This window comes from Oryctolagus cuniculus, chromosome 16 (genome assembly GCF_051225735.1).
Source record: "Oryctolagus cuniculus isolate XC-2025 breed Fujian yellow rabbit chromosome 16, ASM5122573v1, whole genome shotgun sequence".
Classification (NCBI taxonomy): Eukaryota; Metazoa; Chordata; class Mammalia; order Lagomorpha; family Leporidae; genus Oryctolagus; species Oryctolagus cuniculus.
In genome coordinates, this window is record NC_142882.1 from 50,748,769 (window position 1) to 50,760,847 (window position 12,079).

At 46.7% G+C, this 12,079-nt stretch overlaps 1 protein-coding gene across 3 annotated transcripts in view; it reads right to left on the reverse strand.

The window, feature by feature from the left end:
• The window catches only part of RAPGEF5 (Rap guanine nucleotide exchange factor 5), a 250,077-nt gene that overhangs the window by 147,006 nt on the left and 90,992 nt on the right, over window positions 1-12,079 (reverse strand). The window lies entirely within an intron of this gene.

Below are 12,079 nucleotides of genomic sequence, written 5' to 3' on the forward strand. Positions count from 1 at the left end.
AGACTTGGAAGAAGCTCCTGGCTCCGGAACAGCCCAGCTCTGGCCATTGTAGCCATCTGGGGAGTGAACCAGCAGATAGAAGACCTCTCTCTGTCTCTCCCTCTGTCTGTAACTCTACCTCTCAAATTTTTTTTTAACATTTATGTATTTACTTGAAAGTCAGTTACACAAAGAAAGAAGGAGAGGCAGAGAGAGAGAGAGACATAGACATAGACAGAGAGGTTTTCCATCCACTGGTTCACTCCCCAGATGGCCACCACATCTGGAGCTGCGCTAATCCAAAGCCAGGAGTCAGGAGCTTCTTCTGGGTCTCCCACGTGGGTGCAGGAACCCAAGGACTTGGGCCATTTACTACTGCTTTCCTAGGTCATAGCAGAGAGCTGGATCAGAAGTGGAGCAGTTGGGACTTGAAGCGGCACTCATATAGGATGCCAGCACTGCAGACGGTGGCTTTACCTGCTACGCCACAGTGTTGGCCCCTCAAATAAATAAATAAATATTTACACACACACACACACACACACACATATACATATACACATATATATAAAAGCAGAAAGACACAGGAAGAGGAAGACAGACAGATCTCTCATTCAATGGTTTATGCCCCAAATGCCCACAACAGTCAGGCCTGGGCCAAGCTGAAACCAGTAGCCCAGAACTCAATCTGGACTTGCCATTGAGCAGCAAGGATCCAACAACTTGAACTATCACCTGCAGTCTCACAGGGTGTGCACCTGCAGAAAAGCCAGAACAGGAGGCAGAGCTGAGACCTGAAACCAGGCACTGGGATGTGGGATGCAGGTGTCCAGTGCAGCGCCTTAACCGTGCAGCGCCTTAACCGCCGCCTCCAGCACCCACCCCCTGTATTCCTGCATTCTTATGCAGCAGGTGGCGACATACAATTGAGAGGGGTGAAGCTTCTTAGCATCTAAGCCTAAGATGAAACTTTCGAGACCTTCGAGACCTTCGAGACTCTGCATACTCCAGGCATGGAGCAAGCCCACCTCCTCTCCCTTTAAACAAAAACCATCAAGAAAGGGAAACTGAGGCAGCAGGAAGACCATGATTACCACGGGCAACACAGCGTGTGTAGGAATCTGATGTTTGGACTGCGTCCGGAGCAGCACTATTTCCCAGCTTTAGTGCCCGAGAGACATGATTTGAGCCACAAATCGTCTCTCATTTCATATTCTTCCAATAGCTCCTTAAATATTTTAATACTTAGAGTTTTAAAACATCTACAGATCGCTTTTTCTTTTCACCTTAGGGGCACAGAGAATCAGGCCCAGAATTATTAAAAAAAAAGGGGGGGATTATGCACCAGTTTCCCTCCCTAGCCCCCCCCCCCGCACCCCCCAAAAATAATGGCCTGTGTAGTCCCACCCTCACCCCCCAGGGCTTAGTCCTGCCCCAGGCTCCCAGGCTCCACCCCTGCTTGCTGGGTGGCAGAGATCAAGGTTTATCTGGAAAGCCGCTCCCACTCGCCAGGGGATGGAGAACAAAGGAGCTGGCAAGCTTCAGGGGCCAAGCTGCCCTGCCCGGCCAAGAGTGTATTAAAGACACTTGGATTGCCTCAGTCAGCTCATTAGCTCAACACATGCAAAACCTAAATCAGGAGATAATCTGCCCTTGATTGCGCGCTGGCTTCCGGTGTGGTGTCGCTAACCCAGCAGGGTGAGAACAGGGTGGCTCACAGCAAACAGCCAGCCGGCTGCCCACACTGGGGAACAGGAGTGGATGGGACTTGAACTTTTATGAAAGTTGAGCCCTGCAGGAAGTTTCACTGATCCCCCCCCCCCAAAAAAAAAAAAATACCAGGGAGACCTCTGTGTTTGTGCTTTGAAATTTAAATCAACTTAAATATAAATTGCTCTCCCTTTTTTTGTCATTATGAGACAGAAATCAAGTGTGGGTTTCAGCTCTCTGGTGTGCAAAATGGTCATTAACTTTCTTCTGACCTTAGGTGCACAGTTAATATTGAACTGATGCAAGGGAAGGCTCATTCTGCCGATCCAGTTCCCTCCCAGGAGCTGCAATGCTGGCAGCTGCGTCTTAGCTTCCAACTAGGAGCCTGTGTTAGTAAAATGGTGGTCTACACTCCACATGCCACCTTAGGCTCTGGCCCGGGTAGCCCACAAGGCCCAACCACCAGCTCCACCCCTACCCTAACAGGATTCGCTGCTCCTACTCCCCCCCCCCCCCACACTGGGGCAAAGGTATAATAGGACCTGCTTCCTGGACCCAGGTTCTCTTTTTCCTTCTCTGCCCCTTGTCGGATTCCTCCTCCCCCCTCGCCCCCCGCATCAATAAACCCTTTCTCTGACTCCCGTGTTTGGTGCATTCTGTGGTAGCCTTACAGACCGGCCTCTCCTGCCTTAACTCCCACCTCTCTGCTACAGCCCTCAGGTCCCTGCTCCTCAGTGTGCAGTCACGGGTAGAAATCAGACAGGAAGAAGCAGGAATCTCAGCAGTGCAAAGTGACAGTCCTAGACAGATGAGACCAGAGCCCACTGGTCACAGTGCAGGGACAGAGACCGGAGCGCCCCGTTCCCCACCTCCACAGGCTCTCATTCTCCACAATGAGAACCAGCTCCCAACCAAAGCACTGTGGATGGCTTTACACACGCCCTCCCTGAACTACCCTGCAGCCTGTTTTTGAAAACCAACATCTCAAAACCCTGGCTTCATGGAATGTGCCCAGTTGTGGGTTGTAATTATTCACTTCCTTTGTCCAATCAGCTTCACATGCTATCTTAATGGACATGATCACATTGAGAGATGAAAAAACAAATTATCTTGCCTTGCTTCCTAATTTCCTGAATTCTAAACAGTCCTCAGGGTTGAAGAAGTCCCACTTCGACTCAATACTCTCAGGTCTCTTGCTACTCAGAAGGAATGAGTGCAAAGGGCTATTTTCTTTTGTACTATGCCACTGAATGGTTATTTATCACCTCAACTTAATAGCGCTAATTACAAGACAGTGTCATGGGAATTCTTTTATAAAGGCCATTTTCTTTGGATCCCAGTGGGAGAGTTAGGAAAAATGTACAAAGCATCTGCTACTTGCATTTTCAATTATTGCTGGGCTTTACGGGTGCTATTATTAGTATTAATTTTTTTTTTTTGATGGCAAGAATCTTATATGTCTAAATATCTTTCCTCTTTCCACTGCGTGGAGATGGACTGTTTCAAGACCTGTACTGTGGTTTCATGCCATTTTTTAAAACGGGAAGATGCAACCTGCCCACCAATGAACCGATCACTGCTCAGTGAGCACAGGCATGGCTGGAGACGGGACGTGAACACGGGAGATCTGTCAGCGAGCAGGGACGGAGGAACTGTCTCTGGGAATGTGAGAACAAGGAGTTAGCTTAGCACCCGGAAGGGGAGCGATCGTTAGAACTTCAGAAGTCAGCACGGTGCCAGGCAAAGCTCTCTTCCGGGAAGAAGAGCCAACACCATCAATCAGCCACGCCAACACCATCAATCAGCCAAGACAGGCGTGCTGTGTTAGTTATCTTAGAGGAAAACACACTCTACGTCTTCTTTCTCTTGGTCGACAAAGGCTACTTTCAGTGGGGTTATGAGGCGACAGGGCAGGCTTCTGCCGCGCATGCGTGAGAGTGATGTAGGCGGGTGGGCCAATCACAGCCCGCGTGGGGGAAAAAAATCAGAGCTGAGAGAACACAGGTGCACCCTCCAAGGACAGGCTGCGGGAGTCTTGGGAAAACTGAAGGGCTAGAAACATCAGTAAAAAATAAGCACAATCTCCTGATTATTTAAAATACAGCCAACGGGATTCTGTTCAAAGGCAGCGTTCTGTAGCTTGCACGCTCAGCTCTCGGAGAACAGATAGGGGAAAAAAAATGACTCAGGAGATCGCTACGGGTTTTTGTTTTAAGGACATTTAAGCTGTTTTTAAGAAATATTATCACACGGTATCAGAAAAGTGAGAGGATTTTGAAACAGCAATAATTATACTAGTGTAAGAAGCCATCTGCTGGCTCTTAATTTTGTTTTTTAATCTCTAGTCTAAAATCCCATGTTGACATGTCTTCTCCAAAATATGAGCTTTGTGCTTGCCAAAATATGGGAGTGAAGTCAAATATGACGCTATGATGAAAGACGAATATGTCATCTAAAAATAGAAGAAAACTTTACAGGAGCGAAGAAGTAGGAGCAATCCCATAGGTTGAAGGTAATTTTTCTTGTAAACATACAAAAGGAAAAGCCTTATTCTTTACTGCTAAAGTAGCCAATCAATCAATCAATCAATCGATTGAATTTCTCATGAGAAAGCTGCACAGACATTTTTCCTTGGCATATGTCTTTTCAATTGTGTCAGACCTCAAACTTCACAAATGGCCGACATCAGAGTGCCCAGTCAATGTGCCATTCTCTCCAGTGGTATACACATGTACTTAAGAGGGAGAGTGAAGGCCACTACATCTTCCTCACATGTGTTACTCGTGACCAGCGCTTGTTAGTATCAGGAGAGCTGCAAAGCTGAGACTTTAGAACAACCAGGGTGGTTGTTAGAAAACCCTCATTTTGTCTAGCGTGTCCACCAGGATTCCTACATCCAAGTGGGAGACCCAGAGGAGGCTCTTGGCTCCTGGCTTCAGATCAGCCCAGCTGCAACAGTTGTGGCCATTTGGGGAGTGAACTAGCAGATGGAAGACCTTTCTTCCTGTCTCTCCCTCATTCTGTCTGCAACTCCACCTCTCAAATAAAAAAAAAACACATACATAACTGGGTCCCTGCAGCCCAAGTGGGGGGTCTCAGACTGACCTTCCAGCTCTCACCTTTGACCCTGTCCCATCCAGCTATTGCAGGTATTTGGAGAATGGACCCGTGGATGGGGGCTCTGTCTCTGTCTCTCTGCCTCTCAAATAAATAAATAAGTTTAAAATAACAGAATCATCTTGCATTTTTTATGTGGACAAATGCATCTTCTGCTCATGATGACTGTTGGTCTCTATCCTACTCATCCACACAACTCCTGATTTTTCATATTATGCCGTGAGTTAGGACCTGCAAAGTGACGTTCAATAACATCAATGGTGGTTCACATTCAGCAAAATCAGTGATAGTTCACATTTAATAATATCAGAGATAGCTCATGCTCTCATGTCCCTGACTTTAAGTAAATGTTTTCAGACTAGAAAAGTAATGAGGAGGGCTGGCGCCGTGGCTCACTTGGTTAATCCTCCACCTGTGGTGTCAGCATCCCATATGGGCACCAGTTCTAGTCCCAGCTGCTCCTCTTCCAGTCCAGCTCTCTGCTGTGACCCAGGAGGGCAGTGGAGGATGGCCCAAGCACCCGCATAGGAGACCAGGAAGAAGCACCTGGCTCCTGGCTTTGGATCGGCGTAGCGCCAGCCGTGGGAGCCATTTGGGGAGTGAACCAACAGAAGGAAGACCTTTCTCTCTGTCTTTATCTCTCATTGTCTATAACTCTACCTGTCCAAAAAAAAAAAAAAAAAAAAAAACTTGCAAAATAAATTACATGCCTGTTGTACTGTCAAGTGCCTCTTTAAAAAAAAAAAGAAAGAAAAGTAATGAGGACAAGGACTGCTTAGAGAGAAACAAAGGCTTCTTTCTCCTACTGTCCAAACCACAGTAAATTTGAGAGAGGCTAAAATAAACAACAAGGTGCATATCACTGTATTCAAAGAATCCAAATATGGAACTGCTGGAGACACCACCTCTTCCACACTACCTGTCCAGAACTTGAGTTGATGCTGAGAATGGAGGAGAAATAATAATGGCTCTGTGCAAGAGAGCCTGAGTTACAGGTGTGAGGTTCATTCATTCCTCATTCGGTCCTAATCAGGCACCTACTGGACGCCAGGTACAGGAGAGGGCACGGAGGACCCCACCATGAGCAAGAGCACATTTGGACCCAAGTGTAATTAACATGTAGCCCATATTTCATAAATGGAATTGTACTAGTGAGTCCACGGCGGGCTGAACAAAGAACACTTACTATTGTGATTTTAGAAGGTGACAGAACACAGAACCATCCAGCACAGCCTTAATGAGAGCCCCAGCTACAGAACAGAGTTTCTTGTGTATGTTTGTTTTTAAAACCAGTTTGAGGGTTTTGTTTGTTTGTCTTTAGAACAAAGAAGAAAAGAAGCAGGGTCTATGTGTAGTTTAAAAAAAAAAAAGTATTAAAATGATAGTTGCCACATCTGGAGTTTGACAGAAGGAATTGATTACCCTAATATCTTATGTCTTGCAGTAAAACTGTTAATTAGGGCTCAGGTGGCCATGCCAGATTTATGTGTAACTGGAAGAGGTTATTCAAATGAGCATCACTAGGAAGAAAAAGTTCTGGCTTCAGCTCACCATACAAACAGAAATAAAAGTAACTGCCAATCAGCGTAGGTTCTATAAATGATTCAAGGTTCACACTTAGTAAAAATCCATTTTCTTGTAATTTTCTAAGAGGCCATTAGGATGTGCCTTTAAGTGGTTTTCTGCACTGAGAACAAACCTTAGTGATAGTAATAGCATTTTACAGCTTCATACAATTTACAGAAATTAGCACAGATACCCTTGCACCTCTTCTCTTTGCCTGGATTGCTTATTCTGCTGCTAATGGTAGCTAATCGGTGTCTTGGGAGATTCGTTTCTTCCCTTTTGCAAGAAACCCACTGCCAAAGCACTTCTAGCTCTAATTGTCTTTATTTTGTACCCATGCATTTTTTAAGATGTATTTTTATTTCTTTGAAAGGCAGAATTAGAAAAGGAAAGACACAGAGAGAGACCCTCCATCCACTGGTTACTCCCCAAAGACCCACATTGACCAAAGCAAGGAGCCTGGATTTCCATCTGGGTCTCCCACATTGGGTGGCAGGGGCCCAAGCACTTGGGCCACCTTCCACTGCATTCCCAGGCCATAAGTAGAGGAGAAGCCGGGACAGGAACCAGCGCCCACATAGGATGCCAGCACCATAGGTGGAGCCTTAGCCCACTATGCCACAGCGCCAACTCTGAACCCAATTGGTCGAGTCATCAGCTGCTGCCCACTAGGGTTCACATTAACAGGAAGCTGGGATTGGGAAAGGACTGAGACTTGAACCCACACACTCCAACATGGCATGGGGACATCCTAAGCACAAGACCAAACGCCTGCCCCCTACCAGGTAATTTTTAAGACGAGTTATTGGAACTCATTTGAGTCCAACACATGCATGAAACACGAAGAAGATCAAGAATTCTCACGTGGCCTAAAAAGAGCCAATTAGAAGACAAAACAGAAGCAGATATGGATAAACTGATTCTGAAGTTGATACAGAATGGGAAATAACCAGAAGAGCCAACAAAATACTGAAGAAGGACAAAGGTGGAGAGCTGACACTGCCCAGTTTCAAGACTTAACAGCTGCAGTCGCCAAGGCATGTGGTATTGGTGGAAGAATAAACAGACCAAGGTACAGAACAGAGAGGCCAGAAATAGAGCACCACAAATACAACCAACAGATCTTGGACAGAGAAGTGGAAGCAGGGCAGGCGTGCAGTGCCGGCATCCCACACAGGTGCCGGTTTGCATCCTGGTTGTTCTGCTTCTGAACCAGCTCTCTGCTAATGCCCTGGAAAAGCAGTGGAAGATGGCCCAAGGCTTGGGCCCCAACACCCATGTGAGAGACCTGGATGAAGCTCCTGGCTTCAGCCTGGCTCAGCCCTGGTCTCTGTGGATGGAAGATCTCTCTCTCTCTCTGTCTACCTCTCTATAACTCTTTTTTTAAACATTTATTTTTTATTTTTATTTGAAATACAGAGTTACAGAGAGAGAGAGAGAGAGAGAGAGAGAGAGAGAGGTCTTCCATCCGCTGGTTCACTCCCCAGATAGCTGCAATGGCCAGAACTACACCTTTCTGAAACCAGGAGGCAGGAGCTACCTCCTGGTCTCTCACATGGGTGCCGGGGCCCAAGAACCTGGGCCATCTTCTACTGCTTTCCCAGGCCACAGCAGAGAGCTGGATTGGAAGAGGAGCAGCCGGGACTAGAACCGGCACCCATATGGGATGCTGGTGCTTCAGGCCAGGGTTTTAACCCTCTGTGCCACAGCACTGGCCCTTCTCTGTAACTCTTTGAAATAAACAAATCTTAGGAAAGGAAAGGAAAGGAAAGGAAAGGAAAGGGGAAAGGGGAAAGGGGAAAGGGGAAAGGGGAAAGGGGAAAGGGGAAAGGGGAAAGAGCCAAGGCCAATGCAAGGGAGAAAGAGTGTCCTTTTCACAAATGGTGCAGAAAGAACTGGACACCCCCATGCAAAGTGATGAATCTAGACACGGGCTGTACACCCTTCGTAACAATGAACTTCAATGGACCACAGACCTGAAGACAAAGCACAAAACTATAAAACTCTCAGATGATAACATAGGAGAAAACTTGGATGACCTTGGATGCAGTAATGACTTTTAGGGACAGCACCAAAGGCGTGACTCATGAGAGAAGTAACTGGTAAACAGTTTTTACTAAAACAAAAACTCTATTTATAATAGGCACTCTATTTATAAAGGCACTTTTAACAGAATGAGAAAACAAGCCACAGGCCGGGAGGAAATATTTACAGAAGACCTGTCAGATAAAGGACTGTTAGTCAAAATACACAACAAACTCTCAAAACTCAACAATGAGAAAATGAACAAGCCAATTAACAAATGCACCAAAGATCTCAAGAGATGCCTCACTGAGCGTCCTGGGTCATTAGAGAGCTGCCAATCACAACGAGCTGTCACTGCAAACCTATCAGAGTTTGTAAAATCCAGAGCAAGGACACCAACACACACCGGGGAGGACGTGGAGGAAGGGCACTCGCATTCATTGCTGGTGGGGCTATAGAATAGCGCAGCTACGCTGGAAGACAGTTTGGCAGTTTCTAACAAGATTTAACATACTCCTATCACATAATCCTATAATCACATTCCTTGGTATTTACCTCAACGAACTGAAAACATCTATTCACATAAAAATCTGCATATCGATGTTTATAGTAACCTTATGTGTAACTGTTAAAACTTCAAAGCATAGTATGGGCTTGTGGCATGTTGGTTAACTTAACCACTTAGGTCACCCACAATTCATATTGCTGTGCCTGGTTAGAATACACCTACTCCGTGGCTGGAGCTGTGGCACAGAGAATAAAGCTGCTGCCTGCAGTGCCGGCATCCCCTATGGACGCTGGTTCAAATCCTGGCTGCTCCACTTCTGACCCAGCTTTCTGCTATGGCCTGGGAAAGAAGTGGAAGATGGCCCAAGTTCTTGGGCCCCTGCACCCACGTGGGAGACACAGAAGAAGCTCCTGGCTCCCAGCTTTGGACTGTTGCAGCTCCAGCTGTTGCGGCCAATTGGGGAGTGAACCATCGGATGGAAGACCTCTCTCTCTCTGTCCCTCCTCTTTCTGTGTAACTCTTTCAAGTAAATAAATAAATCTTTTTTTTTTTTTGACAGGCAGAGTTAGACATTGAGAGAGAGAGACAGATAGAGAGAAAGGTCTTCCTTCCGTTGGTTCACCCCCCCAAATGGCTGCTACGGCTGGCGCCCTGTGGCTGGCGTGCTGCGCCGATCCGAAGCCAGGAGGCAGGTGCTTCCTCCTGGTCTCCCATGCGGGTGCAGGGCCCAAGGACTTGGGCCATCCTCCACCGCCTTACCAGGCCATAGCAGAGAGCAGGACTGGAAGAGGAGCAACCAGGACAGAACCAGCGCCCCATTTGGGACTAGAACCCAGAGTGCCGGCGCAGCAGGTGGAGGATTAGCCTAGTGAGCCACGGTGCCAGCTGTAAATAAATAAATCTTTAAAAAAAAAAAAAAATCTACTCCACTTCAGATCCAGCTTCTTGTTAACACATACCCTGGGTTAAAGCAGGTGATGGCTCAAGTGCTTGGTTCCTGGCACCCATGGGGGAGATCTGGTTTGAGTTCTGAGCTCCTTGTTTTAGCCTGGCCTACCGCTGGCTGTCGTGGACGTTTTGGGGAATGAATCAGCAGACAGAATCTCTCTCTCCATATTTCTCTCTCTCTCAAATAAAAAAATGAAAATAAATAAATAAAATTAAAAGTTGAAAGCAATGAGGATGTCCTTTAGTAGATGAATAGGTCAATAAACCACAGTACATCCAGACAACAGAATCTCACCCAGCTCTAAAGAGAAATAAACTATGAAGCCATGAAAAAAAAAAAAAAGGAAGAAATGGAAGACTTAAAGGCATATGTTCGATAAATAGTGAAATAATTCAGTCTTAAAAGCTACTATGTAATTCTAGCCATTCAAGTTTAAGGTAAATTAGAGAGAGAGTAAAAAGACCAGGGTTTGGAGCGGGGGAAGGATGGATTGTTAGACCCTACTCTGCGCGAGGCTGTAATGTGGCTATGAGTCTTTGCACATTTGTCCACACCCACAGGACGTACAGAAGCGGGAGGGAACCCTAATGTGACCAAGGGACTTCCAGTGACAGCGGTGTGTCTGTGTAGGGCCACTGACTGTAGCCAAAGTACCTGTCAAGTTTGGGTTGCTGGCCATTTGGGGAGTGAACCAGTGGATGGAAGACCTCTCCCTCTCCCTCTCTCTGCCTCTGCCTCTCTGTAACTTTGTCTTTCAAGTAAAAAAATGCATCTTTAAAAGAAAGGAAGCCAGTGTAGCTGCAAATGAGTAACATGAGGCAGGACAGGGAGCTGGAAACACCCTGCTCCCATGTTGCCATATGGGCTGTGGTGCTGCCCCATGGTTGTACAAGATGCCACCAGCGAGCAGCCCAGGTACAGGGTACTCAGACTGTCTGCACTGTCTCTTACAACAGTATGTGAATGGGCAATGATCTCAAAATCAAGGTGTGTGTCTAAGATGATCTCACTCTTAACAAAGCTGAATATTAATAGATAGCAACAGCAATATGTGCATATTAATAAGGAAAGGTATCTGGAAAAAGATACAACCAAAGGGGGTCAGTGGTTGTCTGTGTTGGTGAGATGACGTGTGATTTTTCAGTTTCTTCTTCATACGTTCGTGTCTTATAAAAGTTCTTTCAGTGAGAATGCTCAACTAAGATAGCAAGAATAAATGAAGCTATTTTCATTACAGAAATAGTATGTTATTATATACAATTTCTTTCACTGATCATTTTCACCATCTGCATATTCATTCTTTAAAAAATCTTTTCAAAGGCTGATTGACACTCCATTACGGCCATCCACCAATGATACCAGTTCCCTATGAGAGCCACTTAAGTGCCAGTTTCTTGCTTCCATGCTGTTTTCAACAGAACCACACACATCCTTCCACCACAAGCCTCACGTGCACCTCCAGTTGGGTCCCACAGCTACGCCCCAGCTGTGCAAGGGCTGGATCATAGAGCTGTGAACACTGTGCACACTGAACAACTGCTCTCCTGAAAAACCACATCCCCGTAGCTAGTGTGTGTGAGGAGTTCCCAAAATGACAATCGCATTCCGAGCTGCAGAGATGGCTTAAGGAAGGAAAACGGACGTGCTAACCTCATCCAGTGACATCAAGACCTGAGGAGCCCGCACCGCAATCTTCACTCCCACCATCTAGCATGTGTGGGTCTTTGCCTGCTCCTCTTCATTTCCCTTCACCTCCAGAAAGTTCAAACCACCCAGCCTGATGTCACAGTCTCTCTTGGCCTTGATCACCTGTCTCCACCCCTAACCCCGCCTCCTTGCTGCCACTCAACCACACTGGGCACGCCTCTGCTGACCACACCTGCCTGGCACACCCCTCCGGGGCTTCCTTCTGCCCTGACTTTGCACTTAGGCTCAGGCGTGCTCAGACACACAGCCGTCCTGTCCCACTCAGGGAAAACCAGGCGCTCCCCACCCCAGCCTCCCGTGCTGGATTTCCTCGGTCATTCTTTGGCAGTGACATGTGCTACTTTATGATTATTATTATTACTTCCTATCTTATTCTGAAACATCAGGAAAACAAATCCCACCCTCCCAGGCACTGCCATCCCAGCTCGTCCAGGATGTGCAGACAAATCCCGTCCCTGTTACCAAGATCCCCTTCAGCCCGACTGATTTCTCAGCTGTCTGTCCAACAGCTCCACGCT